This window comes from Prionailurus viverrinus, chromosome X (genome assembly GCF_022837055.1).
Source record: "Prionailurus viverrinus isolate Anna chromosome X, UM_Priviv_1.0, whole genome shotgun sequence".
Taxonomy (NCBI): Eukaryota; Metazoa; Chordata; class Mammalia; order Carnivora; family Felidae; genus Prionailurus; species Prionailurus viverrinus.
Genome location: NC_062579.1, coordinates 100,316,361 through 100,323,896, shown reverse-complemented (window position 1 = coordinate 100,323,896; position 7,536 = coordinate 100,316,361).

The following is a 7,536-nucleotide window of genomic DNA, read 5'->3' as shown; positions in this document are numbered from 1 at the left end:
CCACGTGACCTGCTCTTACAGCAATCGCAGCCCCTGCTGGCCCCTAGGGAGGAAGGAAGTCCCAGCTTCAGTCTCCAGAGATTCCGATGCAGACGGCTCTTAGGTTGAAGAAGCAAAGTCCCTACTATGCCATCTCATGTCAATCATCAGCAATCCTGCTCCATCTCCCCGCAGGTGGCCAATCAACTGGACATTATATGGCCTACTCACACCTCTTATCTCACTGACCAGAAGCCAGAAGCCAGAAGTTGGACCATGTCTCTCTGCCTGTTAACCCAATGCTCCTGGTCACCTTGCATCACCAAGGTCATTGCTACCACCACTACCACCCCTACAACCATGTCATTCCCACCAGTCATCCCCACCATCATCAGCACACTTACAGCCATCATCACCACAGCAATCACCCCTACAGTCAGCACCATCAGCCGTTACCCCCACAGTCCTCATCATTGCTATCAGCTTACAATCATCAGCCTCACGGCTGTCACCCTTATAGACACCTAGTTACCGCCCCAACATCTTACCCCTACAATAGTTATTCCTACAGTCATCACCCTTTACAGCCATCACGACATCCCACCACTGTCACTGCTGCAGTCATTGCCAATGCTACCACAGCCACTTGCTAGAACAACCACCTGTGTAGTCAACAACTCTCAGCCATCCGCCTCTATCTGCAGTCATGGTTACAGCTATCTCCCTACAGCTATCATCCCCACTGCCACAACCATGCTGACTGCCATCCTCACCACAGCAGTCATGCCTGGAGTCAAAACTCCTTGACCACCCCCATATATTTGTCATCACAATAGCCATCACCATGAAAAAGACATGATTTCACAAGCAACTTCATACCACTAGCAAATGTCCCATTCAAGGCATTTCTTGAATGCGTGTGTAGTTAAGTTTACAATGTTCACTTTGTGGGTTATCTGTGGCAGATATTTTAATAACTTCAATGATTTTCTTATTCCAGAAGCAATTCATATTCATCATATATAATTTAGCAAACGTGGATACACAAAAAGGAGGAAATTTAAAAATTCTCTCCATAATTATCTTCCATACTGTTTGAATAAATATCTATTTTTGAGCATTTAACTACCTCTCTCTCTATATACGTATTTTACAAAAAAAATCATACTGCACAGAAAGCAGATCTGTGGTTTGAGGGGGTGGGGAGGGGAAGGAGAGGTCATAACGGGCACAAGGACCCTTTTTGGGGTGATAGATATGTTCACTATCTTGGTTGTGGTGGTTTCATGGGTGTATACATATGTCAAAATAAATCATACATTTTTAAAATGTGCAGTTTATTGTAGGTCAATCATACCTAAAGAAACTGTTTTTAAATTATCAAAAATGAAAAAAAAGTCACATTTCCCCAACTCTGTTGGTATCTCCTTGTTAAACCGAATACAGTGTCATTGAGACTTTCTCATGCTAGGAAATATTCAACTATGCCAACTTTTTTTTCACTTTTCATTGCACATCCTTAAGGTAAATATTCATAGCCACAATTTTTTTCCTTTGGATGGATTTCCAGAAAGGGCATCCCGGGGTAAAAGGTGTGCATGTTTTTAAGACTTTGCATTCTGTAGCACTTGTGAAATCCTGGGCTGGCCCTCTCCTGTTCCCAAGATGTTCTTGTTGACTTCCTCCCCGCTTGTCCCCCAGCCTGCCCCACGCCCTTTGACCATCCATTCGTCGGGGTGAGCTCAGGGAAGACCCGGTCCTTTCCCCCCAGGCTGAAACCATCCTTCTTTGGCTCTGTCCTCAGCCTGCTAGGCGGGCTCCTGAACAGATTCCGCACCCCAGCTCGCTTCCGGTCTCTGCTGCCTGGGAAGGAGCCTGGCAGGGGTGGGGGACGCGGCCCCGCGGGGCGAGGGGTGGGCACAGGGCTGCAGGGGCTCAGGGCACCGGGGGCTCCCGCAGCTGGAGCCCCCGCAGAAGCTCCCAGGCTCGCACCGCGACGGCGCGTCCCCGAACCGAACCGGCGCGCAGGATGTGCCCGCTTCCTGTTTGCTCAGCCCCGGCCGCGAGCCGAGCTCACACAGTAACCGCAAAGCGACTAAAGGCAGCCAGCTAACCAGGGCGCTGGGCCGCCGCCTCGCCTAGGCCTGGGAAAAGGCGGCGGGAGTGGGGGTGGGGACCTGAATCAAAGTGCGGAGAGGCGACCAAACCCCCCAGGACAGAAGGGAATGAGTGTGGTCAGCGCTGCCCTTCTGTCTCCATTTCAGATGTGCCTCCCCTGATGGGCAGCCCCTGCTCTGGGGGTCCGGGGCTCCTCCATCTGGACTTGCCTTCCCCCAACTTTTCGCTCCTGGCAGACTGCCTGGGTCCTAGTCCCCTGAGGTCAAGCCCCAGCTGGCTAATGGGCCCTAAACACTTTTTAAATAGGTTTCCCTTCTGGGCAACACATTAGCATTTTATAGGTTACTTTCCAGGTACACAGAGCTCTCAGCTAAAGAAGTGATCCAGATCAGTAGTGCAGAGAACAAGGCCACCTCAAACTTGATAATGGGCTGGCAGACAGGACCTACAAGCTAGCTGTGTGCAGAACCTTGTGCTAAGCTCTTGGGGGAGACACAAAATAAACAGCTTCCGAAGTCCCTTGCACTTGCGAACTTACGTCCTAGGTGGGGAGGCAAGCTCACATTTGGCCAGTGCTTGTTCTTGGCCCAATGAGTTCATCCCAACACAACCCCATGAAATCAGCAGTTTAAACTGGGATTATTAGGGCAAGGATGTGACCAGTATAAACGTGGGGGCAGGAAAGCCTTGATTTAGCAGCTATTTTGTGGGATGTGTATGTTTTGGGGTGGGAGGTCCCACAGGTAGTGAGATCCCCTTGAACCTTCAGAGAGTAGACAATAGGACTGCCAGACACCGAGGTTACTGTAGGCTGCATTCACATAGAGCAGCCCCCACCTGCACTCCTGAAGAGATTCTAATTCGGTAGAAGATCATGGGTGTGATATTTGACTGAGATATGTCTGAAAGTGTCCCTTACTCTCCAAATCCTTGTTTCAGAGAGTAAGAGTTTGGCTATCGAGGGATATCTATATTTGGATAAACCTTCAAAATGATTCTTAGTCTCACCTCTCCCAGCCACACACACACATCCAGTGGAAAATAATACTCTGTGGCAGGCGGTGGGAGTGAAGAGGAAGAGAGGGCATCTGGAGGTCTGATTCCAGGCATAAAAGCTGGATAGCTAAGGCCAGTTAAGTGTGTGTGCAGGGGGATCTGTAGCAGAGTCCTGTCAACCTGGGGAGTGCTCAACACCTGTAATATTTGGGTTGGGATGGGGAAGCAAGTTGACTTCAAACAGCTGTCATGAAGAGGAAAGGATGTATTCTGGTTGGCCAGGAATGATGGGAAACAGACAAATGGAAGGTTTGGGTTCCTTCCGAGGGAGACATTTTTGATATGTAGATGGTACTTAGTTCAACCCTGGTTAAGTAGTAGAGCTTCCTGTGTTTAGAAATGTTCAAGCAGAAACCACACGGCTGCTTGGAAATACCTGGGCATTTCCAAGGTGAAGTCCACCTTGGAAAGCCCAGCCCATTAGCAGATTTCATGGTGGTAATCATAGGCAGGGAGGGTGAGAAGAGCAAAATCGCAGGTAGGAGAAGGGCAGAGGAGGGCATGGAACGTGGGCAGGAAGCATCCATTCCTCTTGCACACAGGACATATAGAGCCTGCAGCTGTAGGAGCACTGGGGAGTCCCTGACGGCAGGGGCTGATGGGAGGGAAAGTCATCTCTGAATCTCTGAACTCATGATAAGGTCCCGGTTTAAAAACAAAGAACACCTGCAGGCAGCTGTGGCAATTACCACGAAGGAGAGGCTGGGCTTTGGCGCTCAGAGAAAAACACACTCACTACTCACTGCAGGCGTTTCTATGGGAGACTGGGAGGGACCCGGCTGCTCTGCCTAGGATTGTGTCCCAATGTTACAAGGACAAAAGTCGCTGAGCAGTCTAGGGGATGATTGTCTAGGGAAGAGGCAGAGCAGGAGACACCTCCCAGAACTGGGGTCAGGTAGAACTGGATTCAAATAGCCATAGATCACTTACTGGCTGCATGACCTTGGGCAAGTGACGTTGGCAATGAGCTCTTGTGAAGACAGTGATAATGTGGACCTTGCCTGGTGTGTGTGTGTGTGTGTGTGTGTGTGTGTGAAAGAGAGAGAGAGACAGAGAGAGAGAGAGCAGAGTTACCCAGATTACATGTCTAGAGAGAGCGCAGTCAGTCCAGCGCAGAGCTCACACAAAGTGCTCTGTGCCTGAGGAAGGGCTATGTCAAGTTCACTCCAGGCCCCACTCGCAGTTTCTCCTCTTGTCTTGGCACCTGCTTCCATATCTCATCTGGGCCCCATCTGAATCTCTGCTGCATGACTCTGCGGTCCATATCCTGAATGTCTCCAGCTTGCAAAGGGCAGGGTCCCTCAGCCCCAGCTATTCTAGAACACAGAAGGTGTGGCAAGCAAGAGAATCTGGAACTACTTAGGACTGCTGGGAGGGAAATCAGCTTCTCAGCTTCACAGCCTCGCCATGGACCACTGGGGTTTTCTCAACCACCCATCCTACCCTACTTGTGCTGCTTGCTCAGTTCCTGTTTCACAAAGAAACAAGGAAGTGAGGAGGTGGGCCAGTGCGAGGGCCAGGGCTGGCTGGGCGGGGTCAGGAAGCGCCTCCTACTTCCAGCCCAGAGAGCCTTGGAGGCCAGGGAGGGACAGGGAGGAAAGGGTTGCCATTGATTATTTCATATTTCTATATATTTTTTGGCACCAAGAGTTCTAACCACCGATTTGGGGAAGTGCCCAGTGAGTTGGTAAAATTCACTGCTGACGTGGGTTAGCTGGGTGAGGGCAGCCAGCTCCACCCCTTCCGTGGTCCCAGCTCATGAGGAGCTGGAGACAGCTGGCCGGCAAGAGACAGGACTGGCTTAGTTATAATTTAAAAAATGCACCACTTAGACTCTTTGTGTATATTGTATGTATGTATGTATGTATATACCTATGATCTCACCCATGCTCTTACCTATTCCAAAAAGGATTTAATCATCAAAAAATGTAGCTCAGTCCCATCATCACCACTGTTATCACAACTGTGTGACCTGAAACAGATCTCCTTGGGCTTCAGTTTGCTCCATAGAGGCAGTAGGGAGTGATGGAAGAACACACTGAATGCAAGAGAAGCAGCAGCAGAGTCAGGATCCTGGGAATTTAATCCTGACTTCGCCCCACTGGGCTGTGTGACCCGGGGCAATTCCCTCCTTTATCTGTGCTGCTGTTGCATTTCCCCATCTGTACATCAAAGGGATGAAACCCACTTTTTCTTTGTGTTTGTGTATGTGTTTTGTTTTGTTTTGTTTTTAGTCATGGAGCTCCTAGTCCACACTGGCTATGGGATTCGTGGGACCTGGTACAAAGTGAACATACAGGGCCCCTTGTTGAAAAATTTTTTAAAATTTCAAGATGGTGAGAGCGGAGTCCAGGACTCTTCTAAGCACAAGATTGGTCACCCAGAAGGTGGTCCTGCGACTACTTCCAATACAGTTTAGTGGGAAGCCCATGCGGGTGCCTTTTAGCAGGAGCTCTGCCTTTTGGGGCAGTCCTTCTGGCATTTGTAAGGAACCCCAGGCGCTAGGAAGCATAGCTGGGAAAACACAAATGAGATCCTTGGTCAAAAGCCTGTCTAGTTTCGACGAGTTATATCTAAAATCTGGATCCTCAGGGGCGCCTGCATGGCTCAGTCGGTTGAGCGTCCGACTTCGGCTCCGGTCATGGTCTCACGGCTCGTGAGTTCGAGCCCCGCGTCGGGCTCTGTGGAGCCTGCTTCCGATTCTGTGTCTCCCTCTCTCTCTGCCCCTAACCCACTCGCATTCTGCCTCTGTCTCTCTCTCAAAAAAAAATAAAAAAAATAAAAAACAGTAAAAAACTTAAAAAAAAATCTGGATCCCCAGTTTTTTCCTTACATACCTCCAAAGGTGAGGCAAGAGTTGAACTCATGCTGGGTGAATAATAATCGCATTATCATCTGCTGTCTGCCTGGCTTCCTGGCTCACAGAGTGTTGTCCCATCTGGATCTTATGGGTGGCTCACTGTAAGTTCATGTGGAAGGCGTTATAGGTAGTTTACAGAAGAGATAACTGAAGACCAGAGAGTGACTTGCCTACAGACACACAGCTGGAACAGCTGGAATTAGAAGCCTGGAATCCCATCTCCTAGGAAAGGGGGCTTTTCCAATGGGGCATTTATTTATCTTCAATTCCTAATGATGTCTCAAGTGCTCCTGCGTGTGTTAGCCTTGCTGTGTAGGCTCTGAATGTTTCCTTGCCTGATGCAGAGAAGCCCTTCAAGCGGGGTGCTCAGTGTGCTGACTATCTGGGGCCCAGCGAAGGAGGACCTGGGTGGCAGAGCCATGCTTCTGGGGACAGGGCTCTCAACCCCATGATGGTGGATTGGAAGGGGCAGTTAAGGGAAGAGATGAGGCAGAGCCCTGGGTCTTGCACTGAAGGGAGGAAAGGGGAGCATGTGAGCAGCCCTGGGCTGAGTCTGGCTCCCTGCCCCCTCCCCCCACTACTGCTATGGCCTGCCAGAACCCCAGAAGCAAGTATCTGGGCTCGAAAGGAAAGGTCTTGGTGGGCAGGCCTTGAGGAAGCAGGATGGTGTGGAGAACAGTTGGGTGTCAGTCCCAACTCACCAGCTGTGTGATCCTGGCTGAACCTCAGTTTTCTCATCTGTAAGATGGTGAGCACCACACGACCTGCCCTTTTCTGAGAGAGTGGGTTCTGGGGTCATCTGACCAGTTTGAATCCTGCTTGTTTCATTTCCTTGAGGAGTGACCTTGAGCAAGTTGGTTAATCTCTATAAGCCTCATTCGTTTCCTTCACTTGAAAAACAGGAATAATAAAAGTACCTTCCTGAAGGTTGTAGAGATTAAGTGGGAAAATGCAATAATGTATTGTACCCTTGAAATTTTATTAAGAGGGTAGATCTCATGCTTACTGTTCTTACCACAATAAAATAAAACAATTTTTAAAGTGCATATAAAGCACGGTGCCTCATACATACTAAACACTCAGTGCCTGGTAGTATTGATGACGGTCAGGATGATGATGGCAGTGACCACTTTAATTTTATTATTAGTAAGCTGTCTTTGTGGGGTGACCAGGTGAGAGAGCAAATGACTCAGGAAATAGAGGCCCATTGTTGGGTGTAGGCTCTCAGTGAGGATGGCTCAGACTTGGGGTCTTTGGATGCAAGCATCAGTCGTGGTAACTGTCACAGCAAACTAGGCCTGGTGGTCATAGGCGGGGGCACTCTGCCTGGTGCCTTTGCCCAGCACTCGGCCCTGGAAACTTGGTTCTCTCCTTCCCCTCACTGTGCTCTGCTGAGCAAGGGTGCTGCTTCCAACTTTCCTGGACTACATTCGACAAGTCTCACAGCATGGGGCTCCCTTCCATCCTCTCCTAAAGGCTATCTGACCTTTAGCGCAGGAGGCGGTTGGCTGGGCGTGACATGC